The 19,869-nt window shown below is 43.7% G+C and overlaps 2 long non-coding RNA genes across 2 annotated transcripts; both read right to left on the reverse strand.

Moving 5' to 3' along the window:
- Positions 1-252: 252 nt before the first annotated feature.
- LOC120856923 lies at positions 253-4,011 on the reverse strand. The gene is made up of 3 exons (XR_005719518.1): positions 3,796-4,011; positions 3,008-3,126; positions 253-1,430 (listed from the first exon to the last, which is right to left on the reverse strand). It is a non-coding gene; the product is annotated as an uncharacterized LOC120856923 (long non-coding RNA).
- A 7,602-nt stretch (positions 4,012-11,613) lies between these two features.
- Positions 11,614-15,985, reverse strand: LOC120856924. The gene is made up of 2 exons (XR_005719519.1): positions 15,163-15,985; positions 11,614-14,391 (listed from the first exon to the last, which is right to left on the reverse strand). It is a non-coding gene; the product is annotated as an uncharacterized LOC120856924 (long non-coding RNA).
- Positions 15,986-19,869: the final 3,884 nt, after the last annotated feature.

Below are 19,869 nucleotides of genomic sequence, written 5' to 3' on the forward strand. Positions count from 1 at the left end.
CCGAGGATGGAAAGCTTATCACCATTTAAGGCAGCACATTCTGTTTTGGAAGTTTGGGTAGAAAAATTATCGCATATACTGAACCAAAATCAGCCCCTTGAAGTTTCTTTCCACTTGGTTCCAGTTTTTCCCTCTGAAGCTGTTCCCTGGCTTCAAATGTTTCAAGACACTTAATCCTGCCCTCTTCCACTTTTCGCTCAATACACACATCAGATCTCTTCATGAAATGTGGTTTTCTCACTTTTTTAAAAAAATTTAACACCCAAATGTCTTTGTTACTATTAAAGCTGTGTGGCTAGAATATGACTTAATATATATACAGTGTAGACTAAACTAGAGCTGTCCTCCGCTTTGTCCTAGACTCTATGTTTCTATTCAGGCAGCCTAAGATCACCTTATCCACGGCTGACCATGAAGTAACAACGTCCATCTTTGTTCACCATCATTCTGCAGTCAGTTAGCTGAGTAACTGAACCTCAGTTCATGACTTGTCATTTGTTCTTACTCATTTTCATTCTATCATTTCAGCCTGTTGAGATTTTTTTCCTTTTGGTCTTGATTTCTATCAGCCAATAAATCTAGGAATAACAGAGTATGAGAGTGTCCCTTGAAACTTAAAAGTAATATAGTAAATGTAGAAAATAATAAACATAGAAACTAGTATCCAAGAGATTGATGTAGACTGAAAATATTAATGGATTTAGCATATATCAATGAGAGATTAGGAGATACTTAGGGAGGTGCTCAACTTTTTTAATATGATATCCTAACCTTGCCTGTCTAATGTTTCTGCTGGTCAACACCAGAGGCAGACCATTGAGTTATATCAGGTAAAGGTTTAGCTCAGCATGGGATTTCTTACCAGTTTTTCCCTGTTGCAGAAATAAATCTATCTTTGGCCCCTGGAGCCAGTCCAGGATACTGATTGAAGGAACCCATTAGTGAATTAAATAGAACTGAGTTCAAATGCTGACTCTTTGACTTTCTAGTCCTATATCCTCTCACAAGCTGCACAGCCTCTCTGAGCCTCAGTTAACCCAGGAAACAGCACGGTGCCTGTCTCAGGCCAAGAATTACATAGAGTAATATATATAAAGCATCTGGCACATGGTAAACACTTAATATAAGTGGCTATGATTGTTTCTAATTCTCTTAAAACACACACAAAATAATTAGAGGAGTTGAAAATAAAAGTTAGCCCATGGAGATTGGAGCTGTCCATCATGACCTTGTGTACCTGGGTGAGTCAGCTTCTGTCTTGAAGTACTGTCATCAGGACTCCGACAATTTGGTGGAGAAAACTCCTAACTACCCAAAGGCTTTGCATGTTGGGAGGAGTAGTATGAGAGGTTCAGAAGCAGCTTTGATGAAGGAGCCAGCAGACACCAGCTGGAAATGTTTCCTCCAGCACCAGGCAAATGCAGCACCATCTGGAAGGAAACACAGAGATACCCAGCCACTAGAAGGCCACTCATTCCAAGTGTCACCTGCAGAGTCTTAGGGGACTGAGGGCTTAGGAGTGAAGAGCAAGAAGAGGAGCGGAAGGTAGGCTGTTTCTCTCCCAGTATATTTTTTCCAACCCTGGATTTGCCATAGCCCACCTGAATGGAATTCTGAATGTAAGGCAGTTGTGGGTACACGTGTCTGGGCAGGCACAAGCTTCTAAGGATCATGCTTTCAAACACTGACTGGGCTTGCCAAAGCTGGGTGAGGGTGGCCTCATCTGATCTGAGGATTATTGTCAGGCAGGAGGGGTTTAAATTTTTAAATCCCAGATTTTTAACACATAGGAAAACACCTGGCTTCCTGTGAAATGAATGGCTTCAGTTGGCTTCCTTTTTTTTTTAAAGAGTGATTAGATTTAGTGCTTTTTTTCTCTTCATCAACAAATGAGCAACGGATGTCCAGAGAGATATCCATCTATGGGCCCCATTGTTAGGACTCAAAGGCTCCCAAGACTTGCACCTTCTCGGAACCCCATGATTTACAGTACCTCTTCTCCTTGCTCCATTCCTTTAGCGTTCAGTGCTGCCCCATTGAGACAGAAGTACCAACAGACCTTTTACTTGGAAGTTCCTAGGCTATTTAATTAGTCATTCATCCTGCATATTCAAAGGACATGTGTATGTGTGTCTGTGTGTTTTGCCCTTGGCCACACTGAGTGTTGTGTTTTGTGGGGGGGGTTTCTGTTTTGTTGTGCTTTTCCCCATTTACACAAGGTCACACTCAGAGTTCTTCCTCCCTGAGAGGAGGTTGCACATTCATCACTTAATCTGCCTCCCATTTCCTTCAGTTGGGATCATTCAGCCCTTCCTGAGGTGTTACCATTTTTCCATTTCTTCTTTGCTCCCTCCTTTCTTTTAATAACTCTGGGAGACAGGGAGGCACCTTGTAAAGTTAATTTCCTCAGAAGCTTTCAAAGTAAAGGCATCTCTCAGCCCAGACACCACCACCCCTCTCCACCCCTCAGCAGGGACACACACCCCTCTGCGGTGCCTTAGTCACCCTGGGCTGTGCCCGCCGCCCAGGCCTCTCCATGCCCAGCTCTGTCTCAGGGGCACAGTGAATTGCTCTGTCTACTGACTCTTTGGCCTGGGTGTGGGGAGCCCAGTTGGGAAGAGCCTCCCCCTTTATTTTCCCTGCACCTTCCTCCCGTTTTTCACTTCCCAGCTGTGCTCCCCCTTCCCCTTCGCTGCTTTCAGCTTCTCTGGTACTTTCAGGACTTGGGGGCTGGCTCTCTGCCTGTCCCAGGGATGGCATTTCCTCTTCAAAGGCCTGTGGCCGCAGCCACCCAGCTCTAAGGAGCACACAAGGCTTTGGAATCACTGTGGCTTTTGCTGCCTGCCTACTTGGAAGGCAGGGGCAGTTTTTTAAAACACCCCTTTGGTTTCTTGGGGTGAAGCTTTTCTCAATCCTGTTTTATTTATGTGAACACGTTCTGTGGCTTTTGAATGTTTGCTTTTGAATGTTTGTGTTAATGGACTAAACTGAAAGCGTTTCCTCTTACCGGAGAGAGGGCCCCGCACAGCTGGGGGCCAGGCTGCTCAGCTCGGGCAAAATCTGTCCCAAGAGGAACAAGTCGTCAGCCAAGGCAGTCTGGAGACTCTGAGAGAAATTCATTGAGACCTGCATGGGCAGCAGCGGTCAGAGCTGGGATCATAGACTGGGCCACAGAGCTCAAGAAAAAATCCTTTGATTAATAGGCAAGACTGGACTGGAGGCAACTAGATTTTTGCAAATACATTTTTTTAATTGTGCATATATTTACCAAAACTGTGGTTTTCAACAGCTTCGGTGTCTGATCTTTCCAGCCATATCCCCAGCCTTCTGAGTTACTCCTGGCAGTATTAAGAAATCCAGCGCTTAGCTGATTCCTGAACCATCTGTCTGTAGGTGAGCTGTCATCTGAAAGTGTGGCAGAGTTCTCAGCCTATTGACATGCTTCCTGTATGTTTCCCTTCCCTTCTTCTCTCTCCCTGATACCTAAGGGCACTGCAGATGGAAACAGAAACAAAGACCCAAAGGATCCACTGAGTATACGATCTTTCCGTAGTTAATGATTGGACATCCTAGTGCTGGTGTGAGGCAAGGAGGCAGGAAAGGGGCAAGTGGCACCAGAGAGGACACGGTGGAGGGAGGAGGGTCCTCAGATTTGCCATGAAGACCGAGGAACAGAGTAGGAAGGGCTCAGGGCTGGGATATCATCAAGGGGTAGACCCACCATCCCATACACATAGCCTGTGTCCAGTGCCCCCAGAAACCTGTAAGCCCTTGAGCCAAAGCTGGGAGACTTACCTCTACAGTCTGTGTGAGGATGTGGGCATGATAAGGAACATGTCTCCCTCCAAACAAGATGGAACTGAACAGATTTAGTTGAGAATCCTTCTATGATCTGGGCCAAATGATGGGTCCACCAGCAGTGTTGCTTGAGTTAATAACCTCCTTACATGCAGGGGCCAGCTGGTGCTGGAGACTGGAAAAAAACTGCAGCTTCTAAGAACTGATGTGGGGCTCCACGGGAAATAGTTCTTGAGGCAAACTGTGCCAGAGTTCCTTTATTTAAGATATGAGTTCAGTGTTGGTGACCCATCAATTCAATCTACACCCTCTCCTTGGACATCATCTTCTAACTCCTTAGTTTAGTGACCACTGAATCTCTCTTCTGACCTTCAGACCTGACCTAACTGCTACTTGACATGACAATCACACATGTATTCAGTGTAACACATGGCTAGTTCATTCTTTTCTCCACTTCCCCCTAACCAGCTCCCCTGGGTCATCACTATTCATTCAGTTGCTCACACCAGAAGTATCAGAATTATCTTTTTTGCTTTCCTTTTCCCTAATACTCCAACCGGCTACATGATCCTATTCATTCAGCTTTCTAAATATCTCTTTAGAGATATTCTCTCTTGGCCACCAAACTAGTCCAAGTTAACATCTTTTCTCATCTAGCTACTACACTGGTCTTCAAACTGCTCTCTTGGCTTCTCTTCTTATCTCCTCATAGTCCATTCTCTATGGACTTAAAGTACAAATTAAAATAATGTATCCAAAATACAATCTGATTGTATTTTCTTACCTGTCCAAAACCTTTATATTGCTTTTCAGATAAAATCCCAAGTCCAAATTCCAGCCTTGCTTCCTCCTTCCAGCATCATCTGTTACTAGGACAGAGACCTTGTCTTTCCATTTCATTGCTGTTCCTTCAGCACCTAGAACAATGTATAGCACAACATTGCTTTCTATAAGTAGTAGTTGGATGAATGAATGAATAAATAAATGAATACACAGAATGTCTATGTATTCAAGGATAACCAAGTAAAATGCAGAGTGAGAGAAAGCCAATATTATAACCTCTCCAGAAAATTTTTCGTATTCTAAGACTCCAGTGTATTTTTTGCTTTGGGCTGCACTATGTCGTCATTCGGTGTGCAGGTTTTCTCTAGTTGCAATGCTTGGGCTTCTCTGTTGTGGAGCACAGGCTCTGGAGCACTTCAATAGTTACTGCACCTGGGCTTTCTAGTTGTATTGAGCAGGCTTAGTAACTCCACGGCATGTGGAATTCTGGTTCCCCATCCAGGGATCAAACCCTCATTCCCTGCATTAGAAGGCAGATTCTTAACCACTGGACCACAAGAGAAGTCTTGACTTCAGTGTTTTGATCCCAGGGCTGGAATAGTAGAAAATACTTAAGAAAGCATAGCACAAAATGCAAGCTGAATAAGATGGTCTCTGTTATTCCCCCATGGAGTCCCCATTCTGGATATAAGCAGCTTGCTGTTATCTGAAAGATTATCTGTGAAGACTGTGGGCACTGAAAGGTTTACAAGGGGAAGGGAAGAAATGGCAGTTGGAAAGATTAGTGTAGAGGATGGTTTTGTTTTTCTGGTTTGGTTTTGGCTGACTAGCATCCACTTCACTCCTTAACAATACTCCAGTTTTCTTTTGAAGAAGGATCTCTTCCTGTTGGATTCAGTCTATTTGGATTGTAATTAACAGCCTGCCTTCCCTTGAGGCCCAAATTAAACCAATAGATGCTTTCTCCCTAGAAGTAGACTCTTGAGCACAGAGATCAAGAAATTTAAAACATTTGCTGTGTGGAGGAGACCTTCCAGCCATACCATGCCTGCTAAGAGACCACCAAGGTCTGACTGGGGGCCAGTCATCCCATTAATTAGCCCCACTGTGGGCTCTCAACCATTACAGAATAAGCTTATTATCCATAATTTGGTCAGAGTTGTTTCTGTTGTTTGTAACTGCTAGCGTGATAATGTTGGCACAAGGGAAAATTATCAAAATATAGTTCTGACATCTTTTAATTTTCTGGGCCAAAGCCATTATGTAAAGCCAAGAATAAACATCATATGCAATTTGACCTTGGGAGTACAATTATGACTGACTTTCCTAACACGGAAATGTGTAACATTCAAAACTGGATCTTCTTAAGCTGTGCTTAGTAGCTCAGTCATGTCTGACTCTTTGTGACCCTATGGACTGTGGCCTGCCAGGCTCCTCTGTCCATGGAGATTCTCCAAGCAAGAATACTGGAGTGGGTTGCCATTCCCTTCTCCAGGGCATCTTCCAACCCAGGGATCGAACTCAGGTCTCCTGCATTGCAGGCTGATTCTTTACCATCTGAGCCACCAAGGAAGCCTGCTTAGAGATCAGTAGCTGAAAATATCACACTTTGGATTGGTCACCTATACCTAAAAGAAAGACGTTAAAACCACTCCTTCAACTTTGTCTTTCATTGTATCCATAGTAAAAGACTAAGAGTGATCAAGCTTACTATTGGTCTGGTAAATACAAATTAAAATAAGTACCATGCTCTTGCCAATCAGTTCTGCCAAAATTTAAAAAAAAAGAAAATGGAAAAAAAGCAGGCAATATCCATTGTTGATGAGAGTGTGAACAAAGGGCATTCTTTCATAGTTAGTAGAAGTACAAATTGGTCAGTCTTTCTGGAAGGCAGTTTGGCAGTGGCTATCAAAATTCAATACATGCATACCCTTTGACCCAGCAGTTCTACTCTTAGAAATAAAAAGAGTAATACAAGTATAAGACTGCTCAATGCAGCATTAATCTGTCCTATCATAATATTAGAAACAACCTATGTTGCTTAATAGGTTGAGTACATTTTGGTATAGTTTCATGATTCATTCAGTAGCCGTTATAAAGAATGTGGTTGCTATGTATGTAACAGTAGTTCACAATATTTTACTGACTGCAGAAAGCAAGTTATAGAATGTGAAGAGAAAAATTCTTTAAAGAAAAAAGCACTATACACAGACTTTATGAGCACATGTATGTGTATGTAAAGATGTCTGAATGTGTACAGAAAAGATCCAGATGGGTTTGCACTGCAGTTAGATGTTTTTGAACTGTGGTATTGGAGAAGACTCCTGAGAGTCCCTTAGAGTGCAAGGACATCCAACCAGTCCATTCTAAAGGAGATCAGTCCTGGGTGTTCTTTGGAAGGAATGATGCTAAGGCTGAAACTCCAGTACTTTGGCCACCTCGTGCAAAGAATTGACTCATTGGAAGAGACTCTGTTGCTGGGAGGGGTTGGGGGGCAGGAGAAGAAGGGGATGACAGAGGATGAGATGGCTGGATGGCATCACTGACTCGATGGACATGAGTTTGAGTGAACTCCAGGAGTTGGTGATGGACAGGGAGGCCTGGCGTGCTGCAATTCATGGGGTCGCAAAGAGTCGGATACGACTGAGCAACTGAAATGAACTGACTGACATTTGACAAATGGGTGGGAGCATTGGAAGGGGAGAAGAGAGGAAAAGAAAGGAAGTTTGATTTTATATTTTATATATTTTGGTATATCTGAGTTTTTATTGCCCTTCTCTTACTCTTGGGATTTAAAAAAATATTTTTTAATTTTCTAAAAACAGAAAAAAGAAGTAAAACTGCTAACATATAAATAAAATAATCAGATAACAAGCAAAGTAACCTTTCCAGAGGTCAAGGGTGGGTTCTGACCCATTGGTCTGGACAACAGTCTGGTCTGTCCCAGTAGGTGGAAGCTGAGGGACTAAGTGTACTTAGGACACAACCAAGTTTCTGTAAGAGAACCACCTAGGCAGGCCAAAGGAGCTCCTCCTGGAAGCCTTTCCCAGGCTGGGTGGAAATCAACCCTAAAAGAGTTGGAGTTGCACAGCTGATTGTTTTCATTGGCTCTGCCCATCTTACCTGAATACCTCCTCTTTTGTTCATGAACGTTTAATGTGCCATCATGGTATAGCTGCAACAAGATTCCTGTCTATCTAATGAACTTAATGATACTGACGTAGGTGTCTAACAGACAGCAATTAGAACCTTTTCTGTTCATTGAGATATCGTAACACCACCAGGTACCTGTTTTCCATGCTGCCTTGTTTGGGCAGAAAGTTTATTTATTTTTTTCTTGTATTCTACTTCATTCTAAAACACATGGTATGTGAAACATACTGTTTTAAAAAAAAAATCATAAAATGGGGAATGAAAGAAAAATAAGGGTTAAAAACAAAGTTAATCCAATAATGAGGTGGACTTAAAGTTACATTTACCTAAAGTTTTCTGTACTTATAAGTTAAGGGTGGGCCTTGGTTTGACTCTGAGTTTCCTAGTTGGCAGAGCGACATGGTAAAGTATAGGATCAAAGTAACAGCCTTGGTTTTCCTAAGAAATGAAAGGAGAAAGATTTTTCAGCAACCTTGAACATATGCACAGCTGAGAAGAAAAGAATCCTACCACAGTCTCATGGATTTTAGAGCTGAATCCTGACTGATGGCAGTCAACTTACAGTCATTTTCCGAGGCGACAGTAGTTTCTTTCTTTTATATGAAATAACGTACCTTGAGTCACTTGGTCCCCTTGCATTGTGGTCCCTCCTCTCCAGAGAGGAATCCTTGTCCTTTCTCTCAAAGCCATAAGCTTGGGGGGAGAAAGCTATTTTGTTCAAGTTATTCTTGATTACTTCAAAACTTCCTAAAGCTCCTGTCATGTGGTTCCAAGTTTAACCATAGTCACTTTGGACATGAGTTTGTTTCCACAGTGATGTATGTCAGCAACCACAGAGTAAGCTTGTATTTTTATATCAATATGATACCCTTTGTTTATTTGTTCCTCAGAGGTTTCACTTTCGCTTATGTAATGGGCTAAGACATTCTTCGGTCATTAACTCATGCTGGGATCTCCTTTTCCTTTGTATCTCTGATGCGTCATATTCTTGACACTTGACTCCCTTGGATCTCTGAGATACAATGCTCTGAGTTAGTGGGTGGGAGTGGGTGGGAGCCAGATGACATGATGACTTCTCCACCCCTCCCCACAAAGAACTGCCTGAGTTTGTCACTGAGTCGTTTCTGAACTCAGACTTTTGACATCCCTCAAAAATCACATCGCCTTAAAACTACAGCAGCAACCAAAATCATCAGGGTTACACGGGCCTGGAAGACTGTAAGCTCCCATGCTGAGTTAAGCAATGGGCCCAAAAGAGTCTCCTAAACTCCAGAGTTCCATTGACCCTGCTCCCACAGAGTCTGTCGCTAAAAGTGGTCAGTCCCCCATACATACCCCCATCCATACCTACCCTATAGGAGGGTCTTGAAGGAAACATAAGCTGCAAAATAGGAACACTCCTTGGCTTGGGGCTCATTTTCCTGAGCTCCTCCATATTCTCATTTACAGCTGTCTGCTCAGACATCTGACAGGAATCTCAAGCTTAACATGCACAAAAAAGAACTCCTGTTTCATGTTCCCACCCACGTACTACTCTTCTACTCTTCTCCGTCTGGAAAATGGCATGGCAAGTCACCCAGCCGCTCAATCCAAAAACTTAAGAATCATACTTAATCCCACCTCCCCTTTCCTTCACCTTTTAAAAGAAAGGGAAAGAAAGTGAAGTCGCTCAATCATGTCCGACTCTTTGCAACCCCACGGACTGTAGCCTACCAGGTTCCTCTATCCATGGGATTTTCCAGGCAAGAATACTGAAGTGGGTTGCCATTTCCTTCTCCAGGAGATCTTCCCGACCCAGGGATTGAACCCAGGTCTCCTGCATTGTAGGCAGACGCTTTACCATCTGAGCCACCAGCCAAATACCCTGTTTCTACTTCCAAAATATATCTGAGTCCCTCCACTTTTCTCCATACTCATGGCCATCATCCTAGTCCAAGCTGCTGTCATCTCTTGCCCTAATGACTGAAATCACTAACTGGGATCCTTAATCTATTCTTGCTACCACTACAATCTATTACCACCCAGTATGCAGTGTGGTAGAATACATGTTCCTGTGCTTGAATCCCTCCAGTGATTTTGTGCTGCTCTCAAGGGGGAAAAATGCTGCTGCTCCTGCCCATCAGATCACATCTCATACCACTTTTTGTGTCAGCTCTAGACACGTCGACTTCTTTCTCTTCCTCAAAAATGCCAAGTTATTTCTCACTCAGGGCCTTTGTACTCACTGTATCATTCACTTGTAATGTCTTCACTTGACTTCTTATCATTGAGCTCTCACTTTGTCAATGAAGTTATTCCCAGTCTCTCTATTAAATGACCCTTTCACTTTCTTCATAACATTTCTTACAGTATTAAAGTATCTTGAATATTAATTTCTTAACGTGTTTGTTTTCTTCATCCAGAACATAAGTTCAGTGAAGACAAGGATTTTGTCTGTTTTGTTCACAACCGTATCTTTAGTGAATATTTTTAAAATAAATAGGTGTATGAAGTAAAGGACAAGAAAGTTCCACAGCACATGTGTCAATTCAGCTCAACATTTACTGGACATCTACTGTGTGTCAGGCCCTTGCCAAAGTGCTTTAGATTCAAAAATTAAGCAAGTCCTATTTCCTGCCCTTAACTCTGAATGTCCTTCATTGGAAGGACTGATGTTGAAGCTGAAACTCCAATACTTTGGCCACCTGATGCAAAGAACTGACTCATTTGAAAAGACCCTGATGCTGGGAAAGATTGAAGGAGGGAGGAGAAGGGGACAACAGAGGATGAGATGGTTGGATGGCATCACTGACTCAATGAACATGAGTTTAAGTAAACTCCGGGAGTTGGTGATGGACAAGGGAGGCCTGGCATGCTGCAGTCCATGGGGTCACAAAGAGTTGGACACGACCGAGCGACTGAACTGAACTCTGGAAACTTTAGCCATTTTGCCTTTCTCATATTCTATTTTTTTTCTCCCTGACTCCTTTAACATCTTATGTTTCACATTTCTTTGTCTCTCTAGCTCTCCCTTTTTTTCCTGTATCCTGAGCAATTTCTTCATATCTGTCTTCCAGTTCCCTAACTCTCCTTTTATCTGTGTCTATGCTACTTTTATGTATTCACCATATTTCTAACTTTAATAATTATGTATTCTTTATTTCCAGAAGTAGTATTTGGTTCTTTCTCGATTCTTCCTGATCTTTTAGATTTTATTAATTCTTTTTTATATCTTTGTTTCCCCCTTTATTTCTTTAGACATTCTAAGCAGTTTATATCTCATATATGGTAACTGTTATCATGTCTATTTCTATGGTTTCTACTAGTTTTCACTCATGGTAGCTTGTTTCCTAGTGTGATTTGTGATTTTAGATTGTGATCTCATGTTCAGTGGGGCTTTATCTGTTAGACTCCAGTGAGACCATAGTGACTATCCCTCCAGTGAAGATGCCAGGTGCTCTGGGATGTTACCAATCTGACACCAACTGAAACTAATTTTCAGCCATAGTTCCCAGACCATGCAGGTAATACAAATTTAAACTCAAAATCTGTGATGGGGAAGTCTGTGATTTTAACATCTTATGACAAGCCAAGACAGACATTTCTTTTGTTTTTCTTCATGCAGATAGGGTTTTGTTTTTTCTTCCCTTAGTCTACCCTCGTGAGTCTCACTTTTATGCAGACATCTCACTCCAGCTTACCATCTTTTGAGGACACTATGCCTTGTCTTCTGTCCTCCATAAAGTCCCTGAAACCAAACCCCAAAGTCACAAGATAGTCAGATTTCTCAAAGCAGCAGAGTTTCAGTAGCAGTTTACCTCTCTGAATTCCAGTCCCTCTTTGTGTGGGTGTGGGTGTCCATGAGGATTTTCCTAATTTACACAAGAGTTTGGCCATGCATTCAAAGTATATTTGTTATATTTTATTTAGAACATCTGGGTGTTTTTTCTGCCTTATAGCAAGAAACACAATACTATCTTCCTTCTATGAGCATAAGAGAGAGATCTAGGAGACAGAAACATCCATTCATCCAACCATCGACATTTATTAAATGTGTTTTCTGAGCCAGACACTGATAAGCACATACACATAAGAATGTGCCAAGGCATGCCCACAGTAATGTCAGGCTACAGAAGCAAAAGAGATCAATTCTGATGGGGGATCTGGGAAGGCTTTGCAGATGAAAAGGGATTGGAGCTGGATAATAACAACAATTCCTAATTTTTATCTAGTGCTTACTCTGTACTAGACACTGTGGCAAGTACTTCCTATGTATCTTATCCTTACAACAAAGCATAAAATTGGCACCATTCTTATCATCCCCATTTAATAACTGAAGTACAGAGAATCTGTATTGCTCAGTCATACCAAAAGTAGTTAGCATTGCCTGGATATGAATTCAAGAAGTTTGAGTCCTGTTACAAGGCTTTTAGCTATTATGCTACATTGTGCCTGAACAGACAGGGATTGGGGGAGGGCATTCCATCCATACATTAAGAAGTCACTCCAACCTCCTAGATTGTTGTGACGATTATCTGAGATACTGTAAGAACAAACAGGTAACACACTGCATACCACACAATAAGTACTCAGTAAATGCCTACTTTCTTCCCTCTTTAACCCTGTACCATCAACTTGTCCACAAATTCCTTTAGGGATGGGGCCATCCTGTATATGAAGACATGTCCTGCCCTCACAGAACCAGTATTAATTAATGATTGATCCCTTGATGGATTCATGTATTGAATCAATATTTTAGATAGTAGCTTTGTTACTTAGGTTTGTACTGGGTTTAGTTCTCAAAGCACAGCACATCAATTCTTAGAGATAGGACAGACATCTAGCTTTAGTGACAAATGTGAATTCTACTGAGATGGGAATAGCTCAGTTTTGAGAAAAGGGTAAGTACTAAGCATGCGCAACTGGATGAGAAAGAATTAGAGGAAAAGATTGTGAGTGTGGTGCCTTGGAAGGAGATGATGGCAGGAGGCCAGGTTTCTATTCCCAAATCATCTCTTTAGTTTCAACTTTGTCATCAGCCATCTGTGAGAGCTTAGATAAGGTGTCCCATCTCTCAGGGTTGGCTGCCTCATCCTTCAGCCATCACTCAGCACCTGAATATGGGTTTCCCTTTCACACTCATGGTTGCTGTCCCTCATGAGACTGCAGGCTCCATGAGAGCAAAGACTCCTTACTCACTTGTAACTCTAGCATCTAACACATGTCTGACACACAGAAGGGGATCAAATAGCTAGTAAATGAATGGTGAACGAGTGATCTGGATAAAAAGGAAAAAAGAAAAGAGGAGTAACAAGGCCACTGTCAGATTCAGACCTAAGGTACCAAAGAGGAAGCAAGCAGAAAACAATGAGAAGGCTGAGCCAGAGAGACCGTCCTGCCCTTTCAATCAGCTGGGCACAGTCAAGTCTGATTATGAAGCATGTTAAGAGTCAGGGGGCTTCCCTAGTGATTATAATCATAGATGTCCTTTCCATTTGTTTAGCCCAACCTTAGTTCAAAGTAGCATGGACGTAAACTTTAGCCCTGGCCTTGACTGAAGGGCCACAAACTCCACTTAGTCGAGAAAGCTCTATCAGTCAATGTGTATCAGTGAGAGTTTACACCAGTGAGGCATTGTAGAGCACTTTGTGGACATGGCCCTGATCAGCTTTCACCTGCCAAATAAGCCTCCTTTCCTTTGGGATCCCCTTTCTTTCACTCCTCAAAGTCCTAGTTCGAAGTCCAGCCTCTGTACTGATCTGAGCATCTACATGAATTTCCGTGTGCACTTCTGGAGGCAGCTGGTCCTTCCTCCTCATCCTGTTAATTTCCTTTTCTTCTCCCTTGCCCAGGTCTTCAGTGGACCTGCCACAAACCAAGAAGCCATAGGCTGCCAGAAAACAGTCCTTTTCTCTTGTCTGGAGCATAGAAATACAAGGTTAGATTTGGCACAAAGAACAGGATGACTAGATCAGCAAATTAACCCAAAACTTACAGAGACAAGATGTGCTTAGCCACCATTACAAAGGGATGTCATGATTTCTTTCCACTTGGCTAAATGGCTTACATTAAAACTTTCAGATGTTGGGTGCAAGAGGTGTCTTTGGGACCAACAAGATGGGAATCTAATTACACATCCCAGGAGGGAATCAGCTAGCAGCTGCAGCTCATCTCAGGTCTGAAGCGTCTCCTCACCCAACTGTGAAAATGACCTAATTGTGTATAGACAACAGCAATTGTACAGGGAAAATAATACAGCAATGCAAATATTCAAACCAAATTGGAAAAGCAAAGCAAGGAGCCAGAAAACATTAGATCATTCAAACTGCAACCTGGCCAAAGACAGCATCTGGGCGTGCATCCTCTGTCCAGCTTTTGTTCACATACCATCCCTAATTCTTCTTTGCATTTATAGAATCATGACTTGGTATTTGCACAAAACCCTTTGTGTGGCTGCATTCTAAAGAACAAGATTTTCTCACAGTGTCCCTTCAGCAGGGGCAGAGAATTCCCCAAGTGGAATGCTTTAATAGGCTTCCAGGTCAAAAAGAGCCTTTCTCACTCTGAAGAGATGGGCGGAGGAGTGATGCACCTTTGGCCGGCGTATATGTTTTAATTGTGTGGCCTGGGCAGGCGGTGCTCACTTTCCTTCCTCACTGGGTCATTTCCACTTTAGTTCTGAAAACAAAAAACAATTGATTAAATAAAGAACCTTCCTGACTGAACTTTGGATCCCCTCTTTGGATCTGGACAAGAAGCGGGGGTGTTCCCACTCCTCTCCTCCTCCTCCCCCACCATATCCTAAAGCTGGTTCAAGACCACCTGAGAGTCGGTGTCTCTCCAGGCACGGTCTTATGGGTGTCTTTTTGGAGTGGCCCCTTAACCCTTCTCGGGTGGCATAGGAGACACGACTGAGTACACACTCAGCCCCTTCTGGGGCTTCCCTAGTGACTTCCCTAGGTCACTCTCTCCTGCCTGCCAAAGCAGGAAACATTGGTTCCATCCCTGGGCTGGGAAGATCCCCTGGAGAAAGAAATGGCAACCCATTCCAGTATTCTGCCTGGGAAATCCCATGGACAGAGGAGCCTGGAGGGCTCTATATGTCCAACTCGCAAAGGAGTCAGACACCACTGTGCCACTAACCAACCAACCAATACCCTCCTCTATAGGGAAATCACTGCTGGACAGGCTCTGGAGTCTGAAGCCCTGGGCAGAACCCACTCTGCCACTGCAGAATCTGGGGCAAAACAGATTACCTCTGAGAGCTCTGGATCTCTCATGAGTTAAATGAGAATAAACAGTATTATCTGTCTCCCCTGTTTTGTCAGGATGAAATGCTATAAAGGGCTTCTCAGAGTGCCTGGCACCTAGCAAGTATTTCAGAAATGGGAGGTTCTTCAACCCACCCACCCCCACCCCCTCCCACCCCCTCAGCAGTCAACTGGATACCTCAGCACAAGCTCAGTGAGGAAGCAGCCAAGGACATTCAGGTTTTAGCACCTGCTCATAATAAGTCTCTCCGGTTCAAGAAAATGAAACACAAAGAATAGCATTTACTCAATGACAGCCACCCCCACCCCCCATCAGCTGGTGCGTGCCGGGCCTTTCCCTATGGAAACGAGAACAAATCACCGCATAAACCCCAGTTGCCTAGTTTGTTTGGGATTGTATTCATTTCGGTAGTGTCTCCATTTGTCAAGACATAGAAAGTCTTAAACAGCTGGGGCTCTGGGAGGAGGGGAAATCAGGGGAGAGGAGCAGGGACCTCAACAAACCCGCCTTTACCTGCATCACTCGGCGCAGCCGATGCCTCCGCCCCAGCGCTCCCCAGAAGGCGCACCCAGGTCTGCTCCGGGAAGCATCACGACAGCCGGCGCGAAGGGGCGCGAATTACCTTCCTTGGCGCCCTAGGAATCGGGAGCCAGGCGAAATAAAGTAAAAGAAGAAGAAGAAAAGTCCTGTATTCAAATCCCTTCACTCCACCTTCCCAGCCGAGGCGGCTTGGGCAAGTTCATAGCGTCCGTGAGGCTGGAAGATTTCGTTTGTGAACGTGGCTCATGGCAACACCGCTTTGGAGGTTCTTGGGGAGGATGAAATGGGACCGGCCGGCGCCACGCCAGGGGGTGCAGAGGCAGAGCGGCAACGGAAGGATGTGCCCGCATCCCTGGTCCCTCCCTTACGGCCACCCGCGTTCCTGCGGGTCGGGTGGCGCCCGGCCTCCCCCGGGGACCTGACCCGGCTCGTCTTGCTAGCCGCTCTCGGGTTCCAAGAGGCCGGGGTCGCGGCCCCCGCGGCGCCGCGTGCGTCAAGCGCCGGCAGCCGGGGCTCCCGGGCGGGGAGTGGCGCGCGCGGGCGCGCGCACAGCGGGCGGGGGCCATTGTCCTGCAGGAGGCCCGCGTCGCCCTGGCGGCTCCTCGGTCACCGAACTGGGGCTCTACTTAGTCACAAGTGGTACAACCCAGTTTCTGATGTTCTCAAACTCTTGCCTGCAAAGAAAAGAAGAAAATGCTTAAAGAGAAGAGCCCTCGTTTATATTTGTATTTGTTGCCATGGGGTTCAGTTCAACTGTATACAGATGTAATTTTTTTTCTAATAAAAAAAAAAACTTTTCAAGCTGTGTACTGCAGTGGACAAAGATTACACCATGTTTGTGTTGTAATGTTGCTATGGAAGTGCATATGATTTTATGTGGTAAAAATTTGCAGAGAAATCGAAGGAAGTCGTATGTATGCTTGACAAACATGAAGTTTCAGAAGACAGGATTCTAAACACACTAGAATTAAGAGGGTTTCTGACAATAACTTGAAATCTGGAACTGCAGTGTATGGGTGCTGCTTTACCAGCAGGGACTCTGACCCAGGAAGCAAAGGTTTTAGAGTCCAAGAGTCAACGATTTGACCAGCTCTGCCGCTTACAAGCTGTGTGAGTTAAGTGGGTGAGTTACTAAGCCTTGACTGACCTCTGCTTTCCTCATCTCTGTATCAGGGAGCCATTATCCCTACCTTGCATTGCTGATATTGAGAGGAAATAAGATAACAGGTCTTGAGCTCTGTACACAATAACTGTTCAATAAATAAATAGTAGTCCTCCTTGGTGGCTCAAATAGTAAAGAATCTGCCTGCAATGCAGGAGACTCAGGTTCAATCCCTGGGTCAGGAAGATCCCCTGGAGGAGGGCATGGCAACCCGCTCTAGTTTTCTTGCCTGGAGAACTCCATGGGCAGAGAAGCCTTGTAGGCCACTGTCCATGCCATCAAAAAGAGTCAGACACAACCGAGCGACTACCGTTACTACTACTTTTCAAAGCCATCCTTGTGGAGTGGTGAGAGCCGTCCCATTAAGCTCAAAGTGTGTGGGCTCATTCATCGAGCTGTCTTTGGGGTTCTGAGGTTTGGAGCATTTAGGGAGCGCCAAGGAGGTTCAGTGCTGGCCCACCTTGGTTTTGTGGACAGTTGTCATAAGATGGGACCATCACTGAAAAGTATAGACTTCAACTGCCAAAGGTGATCTGCTACAAACAACTAGGACGCCTAGTTGAGGCAAGTTGGTAACACCAGGAGCGGCCTCCCAGCATCTGGATCCTATTAGTCCACCCATTCTGTTTTATCAGCAGTGGTCTAGAACTACACAGACTCCAGCACCTCTAAGAGAACAGAAAATCTGTCTCCAGAGCGTTCACACCTAAACGCTTTGGAGGGCTGGGTAATGATTATAATCAAAACATTTTAAAATCTTCATTTAAATCTTCAAGTTAATTCATGTAGATTGAAATCTGCCAGGGGAGTATTCTACATACATATTTTGTATGGTTTGCAATTTGAAAGATTCACAGACTTGCTGGAATGCTGTCTCCCCATCCTCACCCCTGCCCCTACCCCCCCACCCCCACCCCCACCCCCAGGTACACACAGTAGAGGTTGGCAAAACACTCGGAGAGCTTGTGCTAACCTTGATCAAGTTACTGGATCTATCTGGGGCTCTGTTTTCTGATCTGGAAAATGAAGGTTCTGAATTAGGTGATTTCTGAGGTCCTGCTAGATTTAAATGACTATGACTGCCATTCATCTACCTTGAATAAAATACAAGAGGTCTCCCAGTATTGTAAGTGTTTTAGCTAACCTACATCAGAAAACAATGAGAAAAAACTCTATATCCTCTCTCAACTTGGCATTCTAATTACTCAGTCCTTTGAAGGGTCCCCCAAAATAAACATCTAAAATATACCGGCTTACCCATACCTTTCATAGGCAAACCCTTCTTCCTTGTCCCGATTCAGGAACTCCACCATTGGACAAATGTTCCTCATCCTGCCAGGGATGATTGAAACACCTTTGAAACACTGCTCTTTCAACACCTTTGTTACTTTTTAAAAACTAGTCACTTTTTAAAAACTAATAAACAGTAAAAAAGAGGAGGGGGACCTAACCAATTTTGTTTTTAAACTACAAGCCATATAACTTTGTGTATAATTCAAAGGAATTTTTTTCCTGGCAAAATTAAAGGACAAATGTTCATTCATTCAATCTACATAATAAAATGGTCAAAGTGTATATTTAGTGATTACATTATATAAATCTCCACGTGTGTGTGTGTGTGTGTGTGTGTGTGTGTGTATGCTCATCATGTCCAACTCTGTGACACTTTGGACTGTAGCCCACCAGGCTCCTCTGTGCATGTGATTTTCCTGGCAAAAATACAGGAGTGGGTTGCCATTTCCTCCTCTAGGGGATAGTCCCAACCCAGGGATCAAATCCAAGTCACCTGCAGCTCCTGCATTGCAGGAGGATTCTTTACCCGCTGAGCCATCAGGGATACCTTCTATTAATACACACATATATATATATATATATATCTCGCTAGAACCCTAAACTTGAAAAAAATGTCTGCCAAAAGGCTAATAGTACAAGTCCCCTCATTCATACAATAGATACTGCCTCTTACACTGAGGACGTGGGACATCAGCAGAGTTAGCTGGCTAATGATGTCAACTGTGTATCTAATGCTAGGATTACTAATGACTCAAAACCCATAACTTTTCCCCTTCCTTCTGCCCCTGACTATTTTTATCTTGGGTTACACATTGGCTGAGGGGTGGCAATGAAAGCCGGATCACCTTGATCCTGGTCACAGCTGTGCCATTATGCAGCTCTGTGACCTGGGACAAGCTTTTACCCTTTCTGGATCTAGGTTTCCTCATCTCTAAAGTAGAGGACTGGGGCTTGGGCCATCTCTAAGATACCTTCTGGCACTAACAGTCAAGGATTCGGCTATCTTCCAGCTTGGAGAGTTTATCTGCTGCCAGCTACTGTTGGTTCTGGGAACTTTTGTTCACATGAGACTGACTCTCAGATCCTATTAGCTTGAAAAGTCCTTGGCCCTTGCACTTCGTGCAGCTCTTCCAGGAATCAAGACTGAAGCTTTTGCTCAGACTTGGGTTCAAAGCCGCAGAGTTAATTAGAACTTTCTCTCATTTTGATAGTAATATGAGAACTATGTCCCTTCCCAGGACTGGTAGGTCATATTCCCTGCCTGTTTGTTCTGTCACCCGATGTTTGGTTATCTTCTGTTCAATCATTTGGGTGAAGATTCCATTTTCTTTCTATCTTTTCTCTTTTTTTTTTTTTTTGCCTTCTTCAGATTCCAGTCAATTGAGCTTGTGGACCACTATGAAAACCTTCCCTGTGGGCATTTCTCATCTCCATCCCCTTCTTGAAGAAATTTCCAGGAAGGACTGTGATATAATTTTGTGGAATAGAGCTAGACAGGGTCGTATTTATCCAGGAGTGGCCTCCACAGGCTCCTGGTGATACAGACTGAGAGATGACAATGGCCTTGGCTGATTGCCCCATCCCTGATTAGTGGTAGGAGTACATGGTCTCCCGCTGTATCCTTTCCCCTTGTCTGCAGTGGGTATCAGACACCTATCAAAAGAAGCCTGGTTGAAAAGCCATTAAAAAGTTATACATCTTGTGCAGTTCTCTACTACTCATCATAGAAAACCTTTATAAACCACTTAAATGGGATATTCGTTCTGAACTTGGAAAAGATTTATTTTCAACTTCTCCCACAAGCTTTTTTCTCTTCTTATGCTTATCCATCCTTCCTTTTCTCTTTTCACATCCTAATTGAAAGCTAGGAGATGATTTTTGGATTGTCT

Source organism: Oryx dammah, unplaced genomic scaffold (genome assembly GCF_014754425.2).
Source record: "Oryx dammah isolate SB20612 unplaced genomic scaffold, SCBI_Odam_1.1 HiC_scaffold_28, whole genome shotgun sequence".
NCBI classification, from domain to species: Eukaryota; Metazoa; Chordata; class Mammalia; order Artiodactyla; family Bovidae; genus Oryx; species Oryx dammah.